Here is a 25,633-nt window from a genome sequence, read left to right as displayed (position 1 = left end):
TATGAGCTGGCTTTGGAGATCACGAGCATCAATTCTGTGATTTGCTGGCTCCAGGGGTCAACTCTGAGATATGTAGATATGTGTGTATGTGTGTGTGGGTGTGTATGTGTGTGTGTGTGTGAGTGCACGTGCAAGGGACAAGCATCACTGTTGTACCTTGCATGCTGGTTCTTTTTTTTTAAGATTTATTTATTTACTTGGAAGGTGGAAGTACAGATAGGCAGAGGCAGAGAGAGAGAGAGAGAGCGAGCGAGCGAGCTTCCATCTGCTTGTTATGTCCACAAATGATTACAATGGCTGGAGCTGGGCTTATCTGAAGCCAGGAGTCAGGATCTTCTCCTGGGTCTCCCACGTGGGTGCAGGGGCCCAAGCACTTGGACCATCTTCCATTGCGTTTTCAGGTTGTTATCAGGGAACTATATTGGAAATGGGGAAGCTGGGACTTGGAGCAGTGCCCATATGGGATATCAGCAGCAAAGGTGGAAGCTTAACTGACTGTGCTACAGTGCTGACCCCTTAGTTCTTGTTTTATAAAAATGCAATCATGCCAGTGCAGTTAATGACAACTCCTTTTTTCATTTCCCATAAAAAGGATTCCGTCCCTCCCTCCGGGTGGATAATATGGATGGATGTGAGGCATTCTTTGTGTGTGTCTGATGTCACAGCCAACTGATCATCTGATCTTCCTGTAGGCACTCTCACTGTTCCAGTTTCCTATCCCTGTGAACAGAGTCATTCATGTTCCTGGATAAATGTGCTTTCATTTTTATAGAGGCTACCAAAAGTGGAATTGCTTGATCAAATGCATTTTCCATGGACATGGCTGGATTTGATAAGAGGGTCAACATTACCGTACACCACTGCGATGATCATGTTCCCATATTCTACCCAGTGTGGCGTTCCTGTTTCAATGCATTCAGTTGTTAGGTAAACTAGCGACATGCTCGCTCAGCCTCCATTTAGTTTGCTTCTTGCATGCTAGTGAGCCTGAGTATTTAGCACGTTCGTTGACTTCTGCCTTTTCTTTATGACTTTCTCTGTATCTGTGTTCTTCATCCATGTATGGGGAGTGTTTGCTGTGGGAAAGAGCTGGGAACGTCGTTGAGTTGTCTCTCCTCTGGGCAGTTTGTAGTGGAGTCTCTGCCACAGAGTCCTGGCCTCAGTTTCTCCCCTCCTTCCCCAGAGCCCACCAGGGTTCTGAGGATCAGAGTGTGGAGAAACTGCGTGTGTTTCTGGGCACGTCAGTGAGGTGAGAACCTGGCTGTTGACATCGCTGAACCGATTGCTGTGCCCCAGTTAGTGGGGAATTAGGCAGTCTGTTGACTTTTAGATTACCTTGGAGATAGATTCCGGAACTTAAAATGCAGTCACTCAGAGAGCAAACTTGCTTGGGAATAAAAGGAAATAATTACTATCATATTCTGCAACCAGTGAAAGTAAGAAAAGGAATAAAAACCTCTCACTCCAAACCTTGAGACCACAGCAAGCACCCAGAGACTGTTCCAATCACGTCTTGACATCAAAACAGCAGTCCTCGGGGTAGGCAGAGCCTGCAAACTTCCTCTGTGTGTTTTTAAACCCCAACCACTTTGATTGCTTTTCTCTCTAAACACAATAAACACCCTTGACCTTGAATTATACTGTTAGCAGATAAAGATCTGGCATCCAGAAGAGAGCACTAAAAGCGAATTCCTTGCTCTCTGGCATTTTAATGAACAATGGCTGGTAACAAATCGATCAAGATGGTATGACAAGCTGTGGCTAAGAGATTTTTAGATAAGGTGTCCAATATAATCAATATTTAATACATTGGGTATCTTAAAGCACATTTCCTACATTACTGATGTACTCTTTAGGAGTCAATTTGGGTAAATTAGCATTGAGGAATATTTAGGAAAAGAGAGGACAATGCATTTTTTTATATTCCTAGCAGTACTGTACAGTATAGCCTTAGATCTCAAACTGCCATGCTGTTTGGGAGAACTTGCTGGTGAGAAGCAGAGTGGATTTGGCCAGTTGCTGCTGTTATCTCTGGCGATCTGTGAGGTCATGTTGATAGCCCCTGTGTCCTGCTCTAGCCTCTGCGTCGCCAGAGGACCATGCGGATGTCTGGGTTCTTGGTCAGAAATGCCCGCTGCCCCTTGGGAATCCCAGTGAAAATGGATGTGTATCCAGATTTGATTAATCCAGTTATTAGTGAGAAAGGCACGGTGGGACTTGGTTTTCGCAGTACAGACTGTGGGGTCCAAAAGTGGAGGAGCTGCTATCCGTCTCCCCATGAATGGATGCAGATGGGAGGTAGGACCCGGATGGTGACATGGGAGTCATGAGCAGTCATGAGCAGTACCAGGACAGGAGGAGTTATGGCAGGAAAGACACCTAGGGGGAAGCAGTGGTGCTGAGTGGAGGGGCACTGGGAGCTGGGGGTGACGTCATGGAGGAGTCGCCAGAGCACATCCACTCTCCCCGCTTCCCCTGCACCCTCCAGTCCCCAAGGGGACGTCAGAGCCAGACACCCAGTGTGAGTCCCTTGTGGTAGAGAGCAGGGTGCAGGGGGAAGAGGAGGCTCCTGGGTCGAGAATGGAAGATGTTGTGGGGAGCAACTCGGACTAGACTAAGTTACTGGAATTAAGACTTATTCTATGCATCTGCTCTCCCACAATATGGCGCTGGGAGAGGCGTAAACAACTTTTACACAGCTGCCTCTCACCAACTTGAGTAATGACCTGCAGGAGCTGATCCTGCTCCTGATTGGAGGAGAGCAGCGTGCTCGGCGTGTGGGTAGCAGAGTTGGGATTGGTGGAAGAGGACTATAAAGTAGGAGAGAGACAACATGCACGGGGAACATCTAAGGGGAACACCTGAGGAACACCTGAGCAGCCCCCGAGAGAGCCGGCTGGCGGTGTGCCGCTCCCCCGCGGAAGTGGGGAAAGTGGCAGGGGGAGCCGCCCCTCCACGGAGGTGGAGGGGTCGGCAGCCAACCCGGGAAGGACCAGCAGCAAACCCAGGAAGGGCCGAGCAGATGAAAGAACAGCGCAGGGTCCTGTGTCGTTCCTCCACGAAGAGGGGGAGCGACAAGATGTGACATCACAGGGTCTGGTGTCAGGCTTGGCCTCTGCTTTGCCTTGGCTGGTGCGATTGGCAGCCCCTCCAGACAGAAGCTGTCAGGGCCACCAGGCCCCTGCCTGTGCCTTCCCATAAATAGGGTCAGGGCGAAACCTCCACCAGCGTGAATTCCTGGGTGCCTTTGCAGAGCTGGGCCCCTGCTCAGTCCTCTGTACAATGCAGTGAGGGAGAAATGCCTTAATTGCCGATGACTTAGAGATGTGTGCGTGGACAGTTAGTGCTGCACACCCGTGCCCACCCTGGCCCACAGCGTGCCCTCACTCCTCGGAATCCCACTCCCCAGAGGAAGACTCTGCACGGTGAGGGCAGCACACGTGCTGAAGGCTCGTACGTGCCACGCTGCTTCCTCCACCGTACAGTGTGATCTCAGTGTTGCATGCAGGCTGGCCCTTCCGTGTTCCATTTTGCTTTGAAGATAGCCTGCCTTGGATTGTCATGTTTTCGACCCAGTGTAAATGAAAAGAGAAATGACTTGTCTTGAAATAATAATATAACTTAAGATCTATGTTCTTTAGGATTTTTCTGAATAGAGTATTTGGAAATAGGCGCCGACAAGCTCCTGGTTAAGGCTGACTTCAGGCTCTGAAGGGGCAGTGTGTCACCCTGAGAGCAGAGCCCTGCGGTCCTCCTGAGCTATGGTCAGTGTAAGAAGCACCGGGCAGAGCTGTCCCCTTCTGGAGAAGGCCGCTGGGCTCTGACTCAGGGGACACGTCTCCCGGGTTCCCGGCAGCTTCCTGGGCTGCTTCCCATTGCTGGTGGCGGCTCCATGGACAAGCTTGGATATGGTTTTGGAGAAAGGCCTCGCTTCCTGGCCCTCTGGAAGCTGGTTTTTATTTCTCACATACAAGAATGGTGCAAATATGTTTTATGAGGCTCACATGGTAGTTACATATATATATTTATATATATGAAATACAAACATGTAATATAACATCTAATATGTGAACTGTAATATAAATAACATATTTCAAAGCTGCCCGTAGGAGGCGGTAGCTCGTACGCTGGAGCTTCTCCCTGGGCAGTGAGGAGTCTCAGCTGATTCTCTGCACGTGTGCTGTTGCCGTTGAAACACGCGTGGCGGCCTGAACAGAGCAGCCTCGTCTCCCGTGGGAGCCTCCTAACGCGCATGCCTGTAATGTGCGGTGTGAGGAAGATGATTGACATTCAGCTGAGGGATCTGGTCTGACCCACTGTCTTGGCAGTGGTGTCTGCCACCCTCAGGCATGCTTTGCCGGCTGCATGTCCACTGACCGTCTGCACAGATCCCAGACTTCTCAGGGGTTGTCTGGTAGGAAAAAAAAAAAAAAAAAACAAGGTAGGCCACTCATTGCTAGGGACAAAAGGCAGTGCTTTTTTTTTTTTTTTTTTTTTTTTTTTTTTTTTGACAGGCAGAGTGGACAGTGAGAGAGAGAGACAGAGAGAAAGGTCCTCCCTCGCCGTCGGTTCACCCTCCAATGGCCGCCGCGGCTGGTGCACCGAGCTGATCTGATGGCAGGAGCCAGGTGCTTCTCCTGGTCTCCCATGGGGTGCAGGACCCAAGCACCCGGGCCATCCTCCACTGCACTCCCGGGCCACAGCAGAGAGCTGGCCTGGAAGGGGGGCAACCGGGACAGAATCTGGCGCCCCGACCGGGACTAGAACCCGGTGTGCCGGCGCCGCAAGGCAGAGGATTAGCCTAGTGAGCCGTGGCGCCGGCCAGGCAGTGGGGGCAGAGTCCTCCTTCGTGGGTGTTGAGGACGTTGGTTTTTCCTGTTGGCCGGATGAGAGACAGGGTTCTAAAGAAGACCCTCTGGCCCCTTGGCCTGTTGGTGACCTGGTCTCTGGTGAAAGCATGACACTGACAGCTCTAAACTCTTGGTCACTGCTCATTGACACACCTGGCCACTCCCTGAGAGGCAAGCTCATGTCGGACGCGGGCCTCGCACTGGCGTCGGGATGTCCTCTGCAGTACTCGCAGTAGCAGGGCCTGCTGGCTCAGGGAGCATCTGTTGTAAGCAGGCTTTGTAAGGTGGTGCCTTGGACACACACACGCACCCTGATATCAGAAAAGACTACGGACACTTGCCCGGGTTTTCTGACATTTCTTCTTGAAGGAATGTGAAACACGGCCACGTGCTTTATACTTGGAGATCCAAAAAGCTTCGCTGGAGCCCTCTCTTGGAGACAGCCAGTGCCTGAGTGTGCTCTCAGCCTCTGTGGATCTCTTGTTCATCTGTTGCCTGCGTATCTCCTGGTCGACTGGCTAATTGTTTTGTGTGGAATAAAATCGGTGTCCTGCTGAATAGCTGATAAGAAAGGACTTACTATGTTTTAATGCAAGTGGAAGATGAACCTGTGACTTGCTAGTTGAGCCAGTCTTTCCTCGGGTGCATAGGCACCCCCGCACTCAAGGTCTGAGCACAACAAAGTGCATTTCTGGATCACACAGTATCCGCTTGGGTCCCGCTGCTGTGGGTCCCCTGTCCCCCAAGGGTCCCCTGCTTCTGCTGTGCGACTGCCCCTTCTCACTGGGCCTGCATGGTTGGGGTGATCTCCAGGGCTGCTGCCTCCCACCTCTAGGAGACTCTACCCTCTCCTTTTCTGCAGACAGTGGAGTGAACGCCCTTCCTGAAGTCTGCATGTCTGTCTGATCCCGCGGGAATTGTGGGTGTGCCAGGACCCATTTTAAGTCTCATATTAAGTCATTCCCCTCCACCTTCAGGTTTCCTTGGCAACAAAATTATCTCAGAAGTCTTGGCTGGTTCGTGTACATCTACTTCCTGTCATTCCACGCACCAGTGACCATGCATAACATTTCTTCTCAGGTTGTAAAGTCTTTATTCCTTTGCTGTCTCATCCCCCACTGAAGTTTCTGGACACTGGAGGGCTGAGTCTGAACTTGATCTTGATTTCTCAGTGGAAACCTCTCCCAGGAAGCTCCTGAGCAGAGCACACGCATCTGCTTCCATCTCAGGCTTTGCCCTCACAGCTCCTACCCCACTGAAGAGCTGGCCCAGCAACAGAGAATTAGGAGGTTCCACGTCTGTCACGTCGGGTCTCGTGGCTCGCACTGCTCGGTGGAGGAGGCTGAGGATCGAATTTGGCATGTGTAGGGTGGAGGCAAGAGCTACTTTGAATTGCAAGGTCAGGAAGTGTTGCAGTAGGAGGGCATTTTGAAGTGAACCAGCTCTGAGATTCTGGTTTTGAGATAATGAAACAGGGATGCTGTGACAGTCATCCGGCATCGCAAGTGTTAGGAAGTTCCAGGACTAGATCCCGGTTTTCCTGAGGTTCAGGCATGGAAGTACAATTTCCTGCCTTCTCTTCCTGCTGTTTTTGTAGTAGTATCTTGCTCATTGGACCTGAATTTGCGTTTGCGCATCAGTCTTAGCATCAACAGAGATGGTCCTGTGTCACTAGCGGCATCAGTGTTGTCCTCACGACCTTGTTCTGTGCCAGCCTAGCAGTCTCAGCCTCCAGAAATACTTGAGCTGGGTCCTTTAATAGAAACTCTGTGTATCTGTAAATGCATCCATGGAGCCTGTTGCTCGCTCTCACTCTCTCTCACTCTCACTCTCTCCCTCCCTCCCTCCAACCCTCCCTCTCCCTTCCTCTTCCTCTTCTTCTCCATAAATGCATCCATTGAGCCTGTTGGACTTGTTTTCTTTCTCTCTCATCTGTAAGTGCATCCACTGTCCCTGATGTGCTCACTCTCTCTCTCTCTGTCTCTCTCTCTGTCTCTATCTGTCTGTCTATCTATCTATCTATCTATCTATCTATCTATCTATCTATCTATCTATCTACCTATGCATCCACTGTCTCTCTCTGTCTCTCTCTATGCATCCACTGTCCCTGATGTACTTGCTCGCTCTCTGTCTCTGTCTCTGTCTCTCTCTCTGTCTCTCTCTCTCTCTCTCTCTCTCTGCATCCACTGGGCCTGTGGCTGTGGTGATCTCTGCCTCATACAGTGGTCACTGTCTGAGTGTTCACAGACACAGTCACGGTGGCTGGCACCAGTGCAGGATTCTACCTTACAGGGACTGTGCCTCATGGACCTGATCTACACAGCATTCCAGAGAGCTGATGGAGGTAGGTCCTAGCATTGCTGCTACCAGGAAACTGTGGTCCAGAAAGTCCAAGCTGCCTGCCGGTGTTGATGGAAGAACATTGATTTCTCCCTCAAATGTTGCTTTCCAACACAGACTAATAGTAAGTATGAGGGGCCAGCGCTGTGGTGCAGCAGGTTAATGCCCTGGCCTGAAGCGCCGGCATCCCATATGGGCGCCGGTTCAAGATCTGGCTGCTCCACTAACAATCCAGCTCTCTGCTGTGGCCTGGGAAAGCAGTAGAAGATGGCCCAAGTCCTAGGGCCCCTGTACCCATGTGGGAGACCTGGAAGAAGCTCCTAGCTCCTGGCTTCAGATCAATGCAGCTCTGGCTGTTGCGGCCAATTGGGGAGTGAACCATCAGATGGAAGACCTCTCTCTCTCTCTCTCTCTCTCTCTGTAACTCTGACTTTCAAATAAATAAATAAATCTTTTAAAAAATAGTAAATATGAAGGCAGGCCTGGATACAAATGAATGAATATGTGAATAGAAAGACTGGGATATTGCATATTTAATATAAAGCAGTTGGCCGGCACCGCGGCTCAACAGGCTAATCCTCCGTCTAGCGGCGCTGGCACACCGGGTTCTAGTCCCGGTCGGGGCGCCGGATTCTGTCCCGGTTGCCCCTCTTCCAGGCCAGCTCTCTGCTGTGGCCAGGGAGTGCAGTGGAGTGCTTGGGCCCTGCACCCCATGGGAGACCAGGAGAAGCACCTGGCTCCTGCCATCGGATCAGCGCCGTGCGCCGGCCGCAGCGGCCATTGGAGGGTGAACCAACGGCAAAGGAAGACCTTTCTCTCTGTCTCTCTCTCTCTCACTGTCCACTCTGCCTGTCCCTGTCTCTCTCTCTCTCTCTCTCTCTCTCTCTCTCTCTCTCTCTCTCTCTCTCTCTCTATATATATATATATATATATATATATATATATATAAAGCAGTTAGATGTAAGAAGAAGCATTGCAAAGATAAGAAGAGCAGCTATGAAAAATGGAGATATGTGAAGGGGCCATACATGCATTTTCCACATTTGAACGGCAGTTTGAACTGACCCCTGGGGCCACTGGGCCCTGTGACCTCCTCTAATCTGCAGAGAAGCTCTGCCTCGGCAAAGGCTTTTCTGTGAGCCTCGCAAACGTTTCTTACGGGAATGCTAGGCCAGGGGCATACAGTCTACTGAAGGCGGTCAGACAAGGGCACCCAGCGTTGCACCACCAGGCAGGATGATGGGAAAGGAAGTGAGTGAAAGAAATGCAGTGAGTTACCCTCAAGGCTGCAAGGAAGGAGAACATGCCTGTGCAAGTTGGATCCAATCAATACTGTGTTCCTCTGACTTCTATTTGCTTTCTTTTTAAGGATTTATATACTTATTTATTTGACAGGCAGAGTTTACGGAGACAGAGGAAGAGAGAGAGAGAGAGACAGAGAGAGACAGAGAGAGAGAGAGAGATCTTCCATTCAGTGGTTCATTCCACAAATGGCTGTGACAGCTGGAGCTGGTCCTATTTGAAACCAGGAGCCAGGAGCTTCTTCTGGGTCTCCCACTTGGGTGCAGGGGCCCAAGCACATGGGGCGTCTTCTGCTGCCTTCTCAGGCCATTAGCAGGGAGCTGCATCAGAAGTGGAGCAGCTGGATCTCAAACTGTCACCATATGGGGTGTTGACACTATAGGTGGTGGGTTTACATGCTGCACCACAATTCCAGCCCCCAAATTGTCTTCTTTGTGAATGGATGACACCTTGGTGGGGATGATGACCCCAGTGGGCAACACTGCCTGGCCCCAATATTCTTGCCCAGGGACGAAGATGGGTGCAGGCAGAGGTCTTGCCTGCTCCTGGTTTCGTGTCCCCAGCATGGCCCCCTGGCTTCCCTCTGGGCTCCTGTAGTGTCTTGGCTCTCCTGAGCTCACACTTACTCTCAAGGCTTTTTGCGCTGTGTCCGTCATGTGCCCTTGTCTCTTGTCCTGCTCCGCCGTTCTCAGCGTTCACTAGTAAATGAGCCTCATTCCTTACATCTCGGGTCTAGAGTCAGTCATTTCTTCAGGGGCGTCTTCTCTGAGCTCCTCTCTGACCCAACTGCCTTGATTTTTGCTCCTTGGGCCTCTGTCCGTTGCCTTTTGAGCAGCTGTCTCTATTCATCAAGGTGAACTCGTAGCCCATGTGAGAGGAGGCTGGACTCCGTGAGGTGCATGCAGGGCACCCCTTCATTGTTCTCTGGCCGTGTCTGTAAATGCCGGGTGGTATGTGTTGATTGGCACCACTGGAACTGGAGGATGTGATGCAGACCAGGCACCAGCCTGAAAGAAAAACTGTGTCTCCTAATAATGATCCCTTGTACACACTGGAGCTGATCCAGGCTCAAAAGTTCCCTCCCACTTCCCTGGGCCCCGTGTTCATGTCAGGGCCAGAGTCTGGGTTGTTTTCTCTCCTGTCCAGAGAGGAATGGGTACCGGAGCAAAGGGAGGTCTACGTAGTTCCCATGGGCACCGAATAGGTGTCTCTTCAGCGGAGAAACCCTTTTTCTACCTCTGGCTGTGGCTCCTCACACCTGAGACAGTGAAATGCTGGAGTCCCATTTGGCCAAAGGGGCTGCAGCCATTGTAGTAAGCTTTTCAAATGCTTGAAATAAATGCCCACCTGTCCCTACTTTCAATGGCTGAGACAAGTGTCTACCTGTGAGCTTGGCTGAACTCAAGAAACGGCATTGCAACCGTTTATTTCAGCCACTTGGTGCCTTAGGATGAGGGGCCAGGACCCCTCAGGGTGCTTGCAGCACTCTTCCTCCCGGCCCTCCTCCTCCTCTCCGGGGCTCCGCTGCTCCCCCACCCTTCCTGTTGTGTCCTCTGCTCAGGCCTTGCACATCTCTGACTTCTTGTCTCAGACTGCTTATTGCACCTGAGATGTTGCCCCCATTATTATCTACGGAAGCCGGAAGCCTCACTACATTTGATCTTCTGCCTGAATGGCATCTGGCTAGCACCTTTCTGAAATCCTGAAGACAGATCAGAAAAAGACGAGTGTTCAGAGTGGTGTGAAAAAATGCCAGTCTGGGGGCAGAGGCCACCAGAGGCAATGACAGGACGGTCGTCTGTTGTCACATAGATTAGAAATCATGGTGGGTTTTTTCTCGTCAGCTGTAATTGACATTCAAAGCCATGAAGCATGGCATATGTGGCTTTCTGATTAGCCCCACAAATAATTGTGTTAGGTTTCCATAGAGTGTTTAACCCAGAGGTAGTGCAAAAAACAGAAAAAGAAAAGAACAAATAAGTAAATTAGCCTGAATTTAAGGTACGGATTTTATGCACATTTGTGACATGTGCCAAGTTCAAGTGAGACCTGCATCTTTGATACACGGTTAGTCTACTGATATTTGCACTTGACTTGGAAATGCTCACAAATAAGGATTGATTGACGGATGGAGGCCTAGATGGAGGGATAGACTGATAATAAGGCAGATGCAGTATAATGTTACTGGTAGTATCTGAATGATAGATTTTTTTATGGTCACTGTGAATTTTTTTTGTTTTACTGTATTTAAAAATCATTATTTAATCTTGGTAAAAACTCTAATTATGTGGTCTGATTAGAATTTAGGTGATATTGCTTCTCAAATACTTATAAGTTAAAGAAAAATATTTCATTTCTGCTCAAATTTGTCCTTGGCAATTATTTTTATTTTTATTTTTTATTTATTTTTTTTAATCTTTTATTTAATGAATATAAATTTCCAAAGTACGACTCATGTGTTACAATGGCTTCCCCCCCCCATACCGTCCCTCCCACCCACAACCCTCCCCTTTCCCACTCCCTCTCCCCTTCCATTCACATCAAGATTCATTTTCGATTATCTTAATATACAGAAGATCAGCTTAGTATACCTTAAGTAAGTATTTCAACAGTTTGCTCCCACACAAAAACATAAAGTGAAAAATAATAGATGATTTTTTTTAAATGATGATGAAATCAGATCAGACCTATTGTCATGTTTAATCCCAGTGAGAGTCAAGTTGGGAATTGATAATTTCTTTCTTTTTTTTTTTTTTTTTTTTTTTTTACAGAAGATCAGTTTAGTGTACATTAAGTAAAGATTTCAGTCGTTTGCACCCCCATAGAAACACAAAGTGAAATATACTGTTTGAGTACTCGTTATAGCATTAAGCCTCAGTGTACAGCACGTTAAGGACAGAGATCCTACATGAGGAGTAAGTGCACAGTGACTCCTGTTGTTGACTTTACCAATTGACACTCCTGTTTATGGCCTCAGTAATCTCCCTATGCACCAGTTATGAGTTTCCAAGGCTATGGAAGCCCCTTGAGTTCTCCGACTCTTATCTTGTTTAGACACGGTCATAGTCAAAGTGGAGGTTCTCTCCTCCCTTCAGAGAAAGGCACCTCCCTCTTTGAAGACCTGTTCTTTCCACTGGGATCTCACCCTTGGCAATTATTTTTAAATTACAGTGGTAATCTCTTATTCATCACCAAAATGACACCTAAGTACTGTCTCCTTGAAATCCTCCTTCATCTGTTGAAGTTCGAAGTCCATCAGGAGCCTTAGCTTTGAGCCTAACAGAGAGTGAGATGTGCTTGTCTGTTGGTGACTGATTCATCTTGTTGTTTGGGGAAGGAGGAGAGAGACGGAGGGAGGGAGAGGGAGGGAGAGAGAGGAGCTTTTAGCAGTTCAGGGGATAAACCTTAGCTGATCATTCTTTTAAGAAAATAAAACCTTGTCTGGTACTTACCTGTCTTGGGGTCTTGCTTGTGGTGATTATGTTCTGCATTAATGCGGAGTTCAAGTCCAAATGTAAATGTTCCTAGAGAGGGAAACTTTGAGCCTGTAAGAGCAGGGATGGGGAGGGAGCACAACATGGGAGCTGTTGGGTGTCCTAAGTGGATTCTCTGAAACTGTTTAGGTTAATCTGAGATTTTCACAGATGAGGTTCTTTGCATCTACAGGGACACTTGCCAAGTCTCCATTGTGCAGAGTTGTGGAGCACCTGTGGACTCCTCTTTGTCCAGGGTGGAGCACCTAGCCTTCACCTAACTTGATAAGTGCATCAGATTCCTCCTAGTTGTGTTGACTTGTTCCTGAGCGGCACCTGATGCAGCCCCAGTCGTGTGCAATGACTAGACGTTGACTGGAGTTGCTGCGAGTCTTTGATCTGCAGCTTCTGCCTGTCTTGGGCTGTGTTCTGTGTTGGGACAGAACCTGGTGATGCTGCAGCCTGGAAGGGCAGACACCAGACAGGAGGAGCTGAACACCAGTAACATCCCTGGGCTCTACTCCCAGGCACACCTGGATCTAGATCCCTCCTTGCAACAGACACGCCCCTAAAAATACACCACCCTAGGGAAGACGGTTTTTGTCACACAGCGGCAGGAGCAGGGACTAGCAGCAAGACTGGAGACAGCCTGAATTCTGGATGTGGAGCTGACTGTCCAGCATGGAGCTGCCCGAGGTTGGGTTCTGTGCTTGGTGAGTGGAAGGCCATCCAATGTGACGGATCAGACTGCAAGAGGACACTTGTTCCTCCGTGCCTTCTCTGTCCTAGTGGGAATCTGAACCCTGTGATGTGTCTGGTGCAAACCACGCCAGGGAGGGCCCACAGCTGTCCTTTCCCGGCGTTCACTGGGCGTATGCTGAATGCCTGCTGGGTGCCAGAAGCTTCGGTGCCTGGATAGAACGGCATATACGCCACCTCTCTGTCCCCAAACAACAAAGAGACCACTGTTTGTGGCTAAGAGCACTCTTTTTGGGCTTCAAATCTTGGATTCACCATTTCCTAGCTACTTATCATCTCTCTATATCAGTATTATTTTTACAGTGGGCATTAAAATTATATATTTTTATGATTAATAACGTAGGTTAATTTATTTTACCTATTAAACTTGTGGTGAGAGTTAAATGAGTCACTATATTGAGAGCACCGGAAGGATTTTTGCCAGGCACATAGTTAAATTATATGCCTGTGTGTCAGATTAAATATAAATGTAAATGAATTAATGAATTTCCAATCCAGCAGGAAAGTCACTTGAGGGAGCAAGAGAAAAGTGTGAGTTGCCAATGAGCATGCGTCTACTCTGTGAGTGGCACTGTTGGACATTTTACTTAGCTTGTTTTGTAGGCCCTGCGTGTGTGGGTTGGTTTTCACAGTGCTGGGTGCTGGCACATGAGCCAGGCCACACTACCCACACTGGGAATTATCATCCCAGCCCTCTGACCAGTAGTAGCAGAGCCAAGCTTTTCGAAATGTTGACCCTGGCCGGCGCCGCGGCTCACTAGGCTAATCCTCCGCCTAGCGGCGCCGGCACACCGGGTTCTAGTCCCGGTCGGGGCACCGGATTCTGTCCCGGTTGCCCCTCTTCCAGGCCAGCCCTCTGCTGTGGCCAGGGAGTGCAGTGGAGGATGGCCCTGGTGCTTGGGCCCTGCACCCCATGGGAGACCAGGAAAAGCACCTGGCTCCTGGCTCCTGCCATCGGATCAGCGCGGTGCACCGGCCGCAGCGCGCCGGCCGCGGCGGCCATTGGAGGGTGAACCAACGGCAAAGGAAGACCTTTCTCTCTGTCTCTCTCTCTCACTGTCCACTCTGCCTGTCAAAAAAAAAAAAAAAAAAAAAAAAAAAAAAAAAAAAAAAAAAGAAAGAAATGTTGACCCATATTCAGAATAGAATTTGTGAATCCATCACTCTTCTTGCCTTTTTTTGGGGGGGTGGGGCAGACAGAGTTAGACAGTGAGAGAGAGAGACAGACAGAGAGAAAGGTCTTCCTTCCGTTGGTTCACCCCCCAAATGGCCCCTATGGCCGGTGCGCTGTGCTGATCTGAAGCCAGGAGCCAGGTGCTTCCTCCTGGTCTCCCATGTGGGTTCAGGGCTCAAGCACTTGGGCCATCCTCCACTGCACTCCTGGGCCACAGCAGAGAGCTGGACTGGAAGAGGAGCAACCAGGACAGAATCCGGCGCCCCAACCGGGACTAGAACCCAGGGTGCCAGTGCCACAGGTGGAGGATTAGCCAGATGAGCTGCGGTGCTGGCCAATCTTGCCTTTCTTTGACTGCCACCCCATACTGAGGCTGCATTCCAGATGCTGATACTCTCTGGTGAGTTCCTGGAGTTTGTTCTAATGTATCCCACCCACTCACCCCAGCTGTGAAAGGGTGCTTTAGTTTGATGTGGCCTCTTGGTCCCTTTCTGTCTCGGCGTCTTGGTGCTTAGTGAGCAACCACAGAGCATTTTCCCGGACAGCGTACCTCCCAGGAGGACACACATGCAGAACACCCCACTTCCTGCTGCCCCCAGGACTGCGACGATGTTGAGATGCTGAGAGGTGCTGCCTCTCATGCTGCTCGGCTTTGGAGTAGAAGCCTAGTCTGGCTCGCTGTCCAAGTCCTGATTCCGAAATTATTTTCTGGTGCTCTGAGACAAGCCAGACGGGCAGCTCCTGATTCTAGCACCCACACAGGGGTCCCAGGTGGCTGTGATTGGCATTCTTGCCGCCCACTGGCTACCTTAATGAGGAGAAGCCAGGCTGGGCTTCACCCAACTGTGACTTTTCCCTGAGGCCAGTTCATGCTTTATAAAAAGTTGATCAAGCACAAGCCTGAGTCACCTGGTAGAGCAGTGTTGCGCAGAATCAGTCCCCAGCCGGCTCCAGCAGGTCTCCCTCGCAGAGTGGATGGCAGCTCGCCAGTCACCGGAGGGCACATGAGCATGAGGACCAGGGGGTTTGCCTGATGATGGAGTAGGGGTCGTTGCCATCCCCACTTTCCAGATGAGATAAAGGACATTTTCCAAAGTCACACGGCTGACAGGTGATGGCACCAGTGCCATGGCAAGTGCAGTAGTCTGTCTCCAGTGGGAGCAACCTCAGCTAGAGTGCCCAAGGCAGAGTCTGAGTCTGCGTGGTTCTCCAGCCCCTTTGTCTATTCCAGGGAGGATAGCTGGTTCTCCAGCCCCTTTGTCTATTCCAGGGAGGATAGCTGGTTCTCCAGCCCCTTTGTCTATTCCAGGGAGGATAGCTGGTTCTCCCCCCTTTGTCTATTCCAGGGAGGATAGCTGGTTCTCCAGCCCCTTTGTCTATTCCAGGGAGGATAGCTGGTTCTCCCCCCTTTGTCTATTCCAGGGAGGATAGCTGGTTCTCCCCCCTTTGTCTATTCCAGGGAGGATGGCTGGTTCTCCCCCCTTTGTCTATTCCAGGGAGGATAGCTGGTTCTCCAGCCCCTTTGTCTATTCCAGGGAGGATAGCTGGTTCTCCCCCCTTTGTCTATTCCAGGGAGGATAGCTGGTTCTCCCCCCTTTGTCTATTCCAGGGAGGATAGCTGGTTCTCCCCCCTTTGTCTATTCCAGGGAGGATAGCTGGTTCTCCCCCCTTTGTCTATTCCAGGTAGGATAGCTGGTTCTCCAGCCCCTTTGTCTATTCCAGGGAGGATAGCTGGTTCTCCAGCCCCTTTGTCTATTCCAGGGAGGATAGCTGGTTTTCATCCTTATGCCCCCTCCTCATGGATACCACTTCAGCAACTCCCTTCGATTGTGGCCAGAAATGCATTCTTGACCCAAATTGTCCCATTCCATTTCTGTCTTTCAAGACCTTGGTGTTATGAGACAGACTCAGAGCCCATCCTGTCTACCCATCCTGGGGCTGGAATCAGGACCTGTGAATTTCGGAGCAATCGGCGAAGCCCCATGGTGGGGAGAACCATCAGAGGCAAAGTGAGTAAGATGCCAGTGGCAAATAAAGGCAGAATCGAAGGCGAGAAACCTCTTTTTTTCAACGAGAAGTATTTCTAAGAACAGAGCCTAGGTTGATCAGTAGAGAAGAGAATGGTGCTGGTGTGAAGAGATAGGTAGAGACAGAAGACTCCGGACTCTCCAGTGAGCTGCCGCAGCTCCAGTTGCGTGTGAGACCTCCTAGTTGTGCCGGCTGCGTTTCTTACATTTGCTTCTCTGTGTTCTCCCTGGAGTCTTCCAGCGACTTCACCTCTAGAAATGACTCCTTTCCCTGCAGGCTGGTGCTGAAGACCAAGGCATCCATGTGTGTGGTACAACAATTAGGCTATTTAATCCCGGTATCCCACGTTACAGTGAGCTCTCTAAGCATGAGGAATTAAACTGTGCTGTATGTTCTCGGTGTTTAGTGCTACATTGTTTTTGGATTTTGACTCCTATCTTTTAAGGTGTTTAAGCAACTTTGTTTATTTGGGGGTAATACATTCTCTGTCTATGCAGGCAGCTACTGGGTCTTTGCTGGTGACTTACTCTGCGTGTTGTTTTCAGCCCTTCACATCCTGGAAGGTGGAATGCCCAGTTCAAATGCAGACTCACTTAGTGATTTGTGTGCCCTTAACCTCAGACCCTGGTCGAGGGGAGAGCAAGAGGCCTAGGTCAGTGCAGTCAGGCAGAAGAGTGAGTGTGTGGGGAATATTTGTGCTTGCCTGCTGGCTGGTAGAAGAGCATCGGCAGAGAAGTAGCCTAATAATCCTCAAAAGCTACTTCTGCCCCCCCTCCAGGAAAAGGTCTGGGAGAAGAATCATCCTAGAAGGGAGAGCTGTTGAGACTGAAGCTGTTTCTTTTCACAGGTTTGTCGTTTATGCAAGGACAAACGTTAGCTATTTAGCTTTTATCCTAGTTAACTTGGACTGACATTTACATGTATGAGATGAGAAAATAAAGATACAGGATCATCTATAAGTTGTGATGTCCTTATAACAACATGGCAGGTACCATTAAAATCGTCTTTCTTCTTCCCTCGCCTGTGAGGTTTCATGTATGTGCAATCATTTAAAATGTAATCAGGATATGGATCTCTATTCAGGATCACTGAGATGTTGATGGTAGTTCTCTTAGAGCCATGGAACTTGAGCTGTTTTCATTTTTACTTCAATTACATATTTAACATATTTTTATAATTAGAAGATACTATGATAAAAATATCAACTATATATAGCAAAAAGCTGTGTGCTATTATGAACAATTTCCTGATTTTTAATTAACTGATGATTAATGCTTCAACTTAATAATAGTAGCTTTTTGACATTACAAGCTTAATAATGCTTTAAAATGATTCCTTGAAAAATGTATTGGTAAAGCACTGGGTTAAGTGTAGTTGAATCTATTTATTTGCAATGCAGGTGTGTATACATATGTACACATATATATGTATATGTACGTGTGTGTGTGTGTGTGTGTGTGGTAGTGTAAACACATATACAGTTTGGAAATACCCAGGAGAAAGATTGAGTTTTCAGTGGTTCCCTGGTTTATTGGACAGTGGAATAGCCCATGTGAATAGTGTGTTGCAGAATGTGTTTTAGGGAACATATGTAAACGGCAACAAGTAATGAAGAAATATTAATTCTTTAAAGTCATCCATCCTGGAGTCATGTCCATGGTGGGTGGTTTAGTTGATGGATGGCCTTGGACCTGTCCCCTCCTCTCCCAGGCCTTGTAGGTTACCTGAATTGCATGTTTATGGTATGTTTCTCAAAACCTCGACAGTAAGGGAAATAATTCAAATGCGTTTTGTGTTATATTTATACCCTTGATAACATGGCTATGACACACACACTCACACATCTTTCCTTTTCTTTTGAAAAAAAAAATAGCCATTGCAATTTGAGGGAGGGGGACATGCAGTTTCATTTACTCTTTCTGAGACTGAAGGTGAAAACGTCCTGTAGGAGCAGTGAGTGTGGTGAGCAGTCGTTGCTGGGTTCCCAGTGGACACAGACCTCTGAAACAGAAATGCCGTGAGCTGGGCTGGGCAGTGGAAGACGCCGCAGGGACTGGAGACCGTGCACTCGGTCCCCTTGAAGGGGCGCATGGGGAGCCCAGGCTGGCGTCCCCTCGGGCTGCCTGCACCTGGCCGCCTTCCTGCCCTCCTTCATTCCGCTCCCTCCAGAGACACAAGGCAGTTGGTGGTGGTTCATGGAGTGTGAGCCTGCATGTCTTTCCATCAGGTAACCAGAGGGTCTCGTTCAGAGCAGTGTCCACGTCTGACCAGGAGTCCAGTTCAGTGTCCACCCCTCACCCACTCAGCTGCAGGCTTGGGCAGCAAGTGAGACATGGCGCCCCTCTGTGCCTGGTGTGGACGCGGTGCTCACAGAAGTGTGTCTGTGGCCTGGGCGGTGTCCCATCCCAAAAGGCGTCTCATGAGCGGTCAGCTCTCTTCCTGTCTGGGCTGCGGGGCCCAGTTTGCTGGCCCTGGCTCCGTCCCCAGTGTGGGCAGCAGTGCTGAGGCAGGGCAGACGGCAGCTCTCGGCTGCAGTTTCCCCTCCCAGGTGTGGAAAATGTGGTTAACTAGCAATTCCACACGGCGGTGGAAGAGGAACAGTGACAGTAACACAACAGGGCGGTGTTCTCACATCCGTTTCCTTTTGATTTTGAATGCGTTTTATGACTAGTACTTTGGCATCGAATTGACAGTCTGTACCATTTAAACTGATTTGTGTTCGGTAACCTTCAAACCAAGCACATGGCACCAAATGCGTTTGTAGAACAACATACACGGAGTTGTTAACACTCAAAACGAATATCAGATGGAAAACTGGAAAGCAGTCATTGGTGATGCACAGTTACAGAAATAAATGTAAATTTATTGAATTCTTAATAAGCCCCAGACATGGGGTGAGATATTTACAGGCATTGTTAAATTTAAGCTTTAAAAAAATCTTATCAGTAAAGCATTGTTCCCACCCCACCCCCCCATTTTATAGATGCTATAACTGAGGCCAAGATATTAACTAACATACCCAAAGTCCCCATCTCGTTCTCCGTGGGTTTTAGAACCCAGGTTAGGTTGGGTCTAGGCCTGAGCCCATACCTGGCTGTTCTACCTCCCAAGAGGGACGTTCATTTCCTTCATTTCCGGATAGTTGAGAGATGCATGGGAGCTGGGTCTGCAGACCAGGGCATGTGTTTGACCTCAAGAAGGCAGCTCTCTGCACTTGTCACCAAGCCATTTGCACCCCTGGGTGCTACGCTCTCCTGCTGACCCCACTTGAGCAGAGGCCGAGCTTCGGTGAGCTCACCCCTGGGGCTGTGCTCGGCACTTTGCACAGTCGGCGCTTGGTTTCCCCATTGCTCCCAAGTGGGCTGGCAGGAAACCACCAGTGCTTGTATGAACAAGCTTCAGCTCAGGACGATCCCGATTCTGGATAAAATAACGGAGTAAAATCAAGCGGGAGGGAACAGTGCTGGACCTACCAGTTCTTTGCGATGCAGGAAGATGAGTTGGAAGTAAAACCTAGTCCTTGCACGAAGTCACTCATTCCTAGCAGGTGCAGCGCTGGGATGGCACAGACCTGGCTCCCCAGGAAGCGTTAACAGCAGAGCATTGGCCTGTGTCTCAGTCCTGTCTGAAAGTCATCACTTGGAACACGAAACACATTGAAGTTCTTGGTTCCATATAAGCAAATCGTCTATTACTTTATTTTTGAAAAATTTGTTCATTTTTATTTGAGAGGCAGAGAGACTAATATTTTATTGCTTCTTAAATCACATGCTCATTCCTTGTCTTTTACTCTCTGATGGACCTGCTCCAAATGATGGGAATCCAAGTTCTCTTTAGATGGATGTTCACATGTTTACATAAATATCAGTGTTTTCTATTATTTTCCTTTGGTGAAATTATTTCAATGCTCTAAATTAAAGCGACCTTTAAGCCGGCGCCGCGGCTCACTAGGCTAATCCTCCGCCTTGCGGCGCTGGCACACCGGGTTCTAGTCCCGGTTGGGGCGCCGGATTCTGTCCTGGTTGCCCCTCTTCCAGGCCAGCTCTCTGCTGTGGCCAGGGAGTGCAGTGGAGGATGGCCCGGGTGCTTGGGCCCTGCACCCCATGGGAGACCAGGAAAAGCACCTGGCTCCTGGCTCCTGGCTCCTGGCTCCTGCCATCGGATCAGCGCGGTGCGCCGGCCGCAGTGCGCCGGCCGCGGCGGCCATTGAAGGGTGAACCAACGGCAAAGGAAGACCTTTCTCTCTGTCTCTCTCTCACTGTCCACTCTGCCTGTCAAAAAAAAAAAAAAAATTAAAGCGACCTTCAAATATCTTACAACCACATAGAAAATTAATGTTGTACTCTACCTTCCTCCTTCAAATTGTACTTTGTATGTCTGAAGTGCTTTAAGCTTTGCCTACAGAGCGTAGATTGGAAGTTTTTAAAGGCCTAATGTCCTGATGTGGTGCCTCGTGTGTAGGTTGCTTTGAGTAGGTGATCTGTAAAGTTGAAATGTCACTGTGAAATCCACAGAGTAGAGAGAGGTTTTTCCTTCAGTTTTGTGAGCTCAGAAAGCCAAAGACTTGTAGAATTAATCAGTCACTTTATTTGCATTGTCAGTGTCAGTCCTAAAGTAAGCTATTTTACTTGAACCAGGCAGGGCCTCTGGAATTACAAGTATTTGATTCTGTGTTCAAATAGCAGTCAGCTCTTCTGTTGTTGGAAGCTCCTCTATCAGAGACTATTTAGGTACAAGATTTCTTTTTCTAGGTATGATTTCTCTTGGATTTACCACAGTAACAAATTAGTTTTTTAAAAAAATATTTCATTTATTTTTTTGAAAGGTAGAGTTACAGAGAGAATAAGAAGGAGAGACAGAAAGGAAGGTTTTCCACCTGTTGGTTTGCTTCCCAAATGGCTGCAGTGCTGGAGCTGAGTTGATTCGAAGCCAGGAGTCAGGAGCTTCTTCCGGGTCTCCCGCGTGGGTATGGGGACCCAAGTTCTTGGGCCACCTTAAATTGTTTTCCCAGGCCACAAGCAGAGAGCTGGATCAGAAGAGGAGCATCTGGGGCACGAACTGGCACCCCTATGGGATGCCAGTGCACAGACGGAGGACTAGCCTACTATGCCATAGCGCCAGCCCCACTAGTCAGACATTTTTTATTGATTCCTAAAAATTGACTAGGCTATCATGCTGTTTGGAATCACACACACACAGCTGCTGGCAAAGAGGTTTTAACTTTCACAACCCGGAGCTAGTGGCATAATTCAGTCTCTGACCTTTTGCTCTAGTTTGTAGATTCTGCAGCAAACATGACCTTGGCTTTTCCTCAGATGCTTTTGACTGAGTTGTTTTGAAATGAACAGTTCCGTGTAAATGAGATGCTAGACAATCCTTCTTCCCACCTGCACACAACAAGCACATCCCTGGGAAAAATGGCTTTATCCGGACCCGAATCCCTGGAGAATCCGAATCGCCCCTCAGTGGCAAGGACAGGATCCTGTTACGGCGGCCGTCACGGCTGGCAGGGCGTTGCTGGCTGTTTCCACACACGTGGTACCATACCACCCTGTGTGCTACAGGAAAAACAGCACAACTGTCCATGTTCTTCCAGGAAGCCTAACGGCCAAGGACATTGCCTACTGCTCTCCGGTGTCCCGAGGTTTCCTCAGCCCTGTGCAGCACAAGTTGCCAGTTTGTGTTTCCCTGTGTGGGGAACCTCCCAAGTTCCACAGCTTTGCTGCCCTGTTAGCAAAGCTCTTCAGCTCTGTCTGCTTCCAGCATGCTCCTCTGAACCCCCCCCCCCCACCACCACAATGAGGCCAGTTTTTTACAGATTTATTTATTTAAAAGACACAGAGACAGAGACAGAGAGACAGAAAGAGATCTCCCATCTGTGGTTCACTCTCCAAATGGCTGCAACAGCCTGAGCTGGGCCAGTCCAAAGCCAGGAGCCAGTGGCTTTTTCCAGGTCTCCCACATGCGTGTAGGGGCCCAAGGACTTGGGCCATCTTCTACTGATTTCCCAGGCACATTCATAGGGAGCTTGGTCAGAAGTGGAGCAGCTGGGACTCGAACCAGCACCTAGATGGGATGCCAGTGTCACAGGCAGCAGCTTGGTGTGCTGCACCACATTGTCAGCCCCAGTATTTGTCACCCTTACTTACAGTATTGCTATGGAGTCCACAGTTAGAATGGAGGTGAAACAATGAAGAGAAAAGATCAGCCAGGGAGTTAGCAGACAGATGCACTGGTGAAGTTGAGTGTGGGGTCCAGGCTCAAGGATGGGGTCCATTTATCATGCAGGAAGCTGGATGTAGAGGACCCTTATTTCTGGAAGACCCAGGAAGCAGCAGAATGAGTTGATGATGCAATTAATAAGCGCTGTCACCAGTGAAGGGATTGTTAAAGAACGACGTAGAGTTTTGCCGTTTCCAGAAAGGAGGATCATCTGATTGAATCTGTGGTGATGTTGCCTCTGACAGAAAGATGAATTTCTCTTCCGTAACATGGTTTAGTGGAGAAAGATGTGATTCTTACTCCCCTTTCTTCCGAGTCCACAAGTCGCTGAGAAATTAGCGGTTGACATTTTCCACTGTGGCTCACCGGCGGAATTCATTTTCTTCTGGAATTGTGTGGGAGTCTCTCCAGCTGAAGACAGAGGCACTCGGAGACACAGAGGAATCCTGTGGACTGTAATAGTACACACGTTGATTAAGTCCTGTCTTCAAGCACTGTATCAGCTATGATTCCTGCAACTGCAAGTAGGGAGGTGAAACAAGGGATTTGCTGCTCACATAACTAAAAATCCATCAGTAGGTCTGGTGTCAGAGGCCACTGGACAGAGAATTCAGGCTCATCTCAGGCTTTGCTGGGGACAGGAGGAGTGGGGGCAGGAGGGTGCAGCACTTCAGCTTAGTGACAAATGCCACCTTCCCCCAATTAAAGAGCAAGCCTGGGATTAGCTCGGATGGATTCTGGGAGCTGGCTGTTTCGCCAGTTCTGAAGAAGTTGAGAAAGTGCTAGAATTCTCTAAATGTAAATTTTCTCTCCCTCTCATCCGCTCTCCCCCTCCCTTTCTCTCCCCTCCTCTCCCCTCCTCTTCCCTCCTTTCCTCTCCCTTCCCTTATGTTCAACCCCCTCCATCTCTTATTTTAATCTGGTTGGGAGACAGAGAAATCAGGTGAGACAGACAGTAGGATAGATGGACCTCCCATCTGCTGCTTCACTCCCCAAATGCCTCCAATGGCTGGGATTGCCCTCAGTTGATATTGGGACCCGGGAAACTGATCCAGGTCTCCCACATGGATGGCAGGGACCTAAGCACTTGGGCTGTCCCCTGCTGCCTCGTAGGGTGCACATCAGCAGGAAGCTGGATTTGGGAACAGAACTGGACCTTGGGCCCAGGTGTTGCAGTATGGGCTGTGGGTTCCCTAACTGGTGGCTTGACCTTTTGGCCAAACACCCAGCTCTGTGTGCTCAGTTTTGCTGCTTCAGCCCGTCAGGCTGGGATGTGCCTGAGTCTGATGGACTGTTAGGGAGGAAGAGCGAACCTGTGCAGTAAAAGCTCAAGTTTGTTTGCAGAAACAGGCTGAATTGATACTGGATATGGCTCCACACCAGCAGGTGCTCATCTCAGTGGCTCCGATATACTTTTCAGTTCTAACTAACGTACACCTTGGGAGAACCCTGTAAGAGAGCAAGCTCTTGGCGTCGCTGTTTGTGGTAGATCCAGGACTGTGTGCAGAGCCTCAACTTTGCTGCCTTCTCCGCGTGTGACTGAAAGACTCATAGGACCCTTAGCCTGACTAGGGAGATGGTGGCCATGGCCTCTTCAGAATACGCAGCAAAGCTGTGGAACGTGGGAGGTTCTGCACACAGTCGTGCAGCTCTTCACCTCCGTGCCTGTGCCTTGTTTTCCCACGGCTTTCCTGCACAGGAAACCGACTTGATTGCTCACTGCAGGAACTTCTCGGGAGGTCTGTGAGTCCCTCACTGGCAAGCATCTAGACTGAGGCGCTCGCCGCAGGTGCCTACCCGACCATTTCCACCAATCTCGGCTGACCTGTAGCGAGTCTTGCTTTGTCCTGACTACCGAAGGACTGCATCAAAGGTCTCCATATAAACAGGAGTTCCAGTTTCCAGTGAACTCCGCTGGGACTGCCCTCTCTGTGAGACAAAGCCTTGGCTTCCGCATTGATATTTCAACCTTTGGAGAGTTGTGGCTTCCTTTACAACGCAGTGACCATCAAGTATCAATGACGTTTGAAAAATTCAAGGACAGTTCACATCCAAAATAAACCCAAGATGCAAGCCTGTGATGGCGGTTAGGAGATGGGCAGAGCCCTGAGAGAAACACACGCTTGCCCAAGAGGTGTCCCTGGACCCCAAGGTGCCCTTGTGAGGAGAGCCCAGAGCACACGAGGAGGGCACTGGGTTTGAGTTCCTTACGTGGCTGGGGAAACAGTTTGTGATTATTTGGGAATTATAGCAAATTGACAACCCAGAATGCTGGAACATGTTCTTTGCAAGGTTTGTCCTCTCTTTGTTTTTCCTACCCAGGGTATACTGTACATCCAGGAAGCATTCACTGAAGGGTGGGTGTCATGAGAGGAGCGAAGAAAGAGCAAGACATGAACGCAGAGAAAAGCGGTGCCAGCTCTCCAGGGTCAGTTTCTGATAGGGAAGACATTGTCCTTGATGTGAAGCTCATTATTCACATTAATTGGCCACCTACAGAATGGATTGTTTTTTAAAAAGATTTACTTACTTATTTTGAAAGAGTTACAGAGAGAGGATGAGACAGAAATCTTCCATCATTTGGTTCACTCCCCAACAGCCCAACACTGGGCCAGAGTGAGGCCAGGAGGCTTGAGCTTCGTCCAGGTCTCCCACGTGGGTGCAGGGGCCCAGGTCCTTGGGCCTCCTCCGCAGCTTCTCCCAGGCCATTAGCAGGGAGCTGGTGGGAATGGACCACTCGGGACATGAACTGTGCCCATTTGGGATGCTGGTGCTGCAGGCAGTGGCTTCACCTGCTACGCCACAATGCTGGCCCCATAACTGCTTGTTTTTAGGAACTCGGTCATAATAGGGAAATAGAGAAGTGCAGGCTGATATTGCCATTAACTTGTGGGTTTACTGGAAACATTTGTATTGCAAAAGATGAGGAAAACAATAAACGAGAAATGAGAAACTTGGATTTTGGATAGATTTCTTTAGAAGTTTGCTAGACGAACAGAAAGAGCACAGCTTCTCAGCTCTAGACCATGCCTCTTAGTGGCAGGTGCATCGGGAAGATGTTCATTTCCTGAGAAAGAGCGAACTCAAAATAACCACCAGGAGAAGGAACCGAGTTTCTGCTCCCCGGGAACAGCCAGAGGTGCGGCATCGTGGGCTGGATGCCCCCTGGCAAGGTCTGTTTTGCTCGTCTGACAGAGCCAGAGAGAATGAACCTCTAGTGGGTGACTGGTTCCTGGACTAAGTTAATATGTTGTACTGCCTGGGAAATTTGTCCTTTTTATTTTTATTTTTATTTTTCGACAGGCAGAGTGGACAGTGAGAGAGAGAGACAGAGAGAGAAAGGTCTTCCTTTGCCGTTGGTTCACCCTCCAATGGCCGCCGCGGCCGTCACACCACGCTGATCCGAAGGCAGGAGCCAGGTGCTTCTCCTGGTCTCCCATGGGGTGCAGGGCCCAAGCACTTGGGCCATCCTCCACTGTACTCCC

This window comes from Oryctolagus cuniculus, chromosome 10 (genome assembly GCF_964237555.1).
Source record: "Oryctolagus cuniculus chromosome 10, mOryCun1.1, whole genome shotgun sequence".
NCBI classification, from domain to species: domain Eukaryota; kingdom Metazoa; phylum Chordata; class Mammalia; order Lagomorpha; family Leporidae; genus Oryctolagus; species Oryctolagus cuniculus.
Note: the sequence above shows the minus strand (reverse complement) of the source record.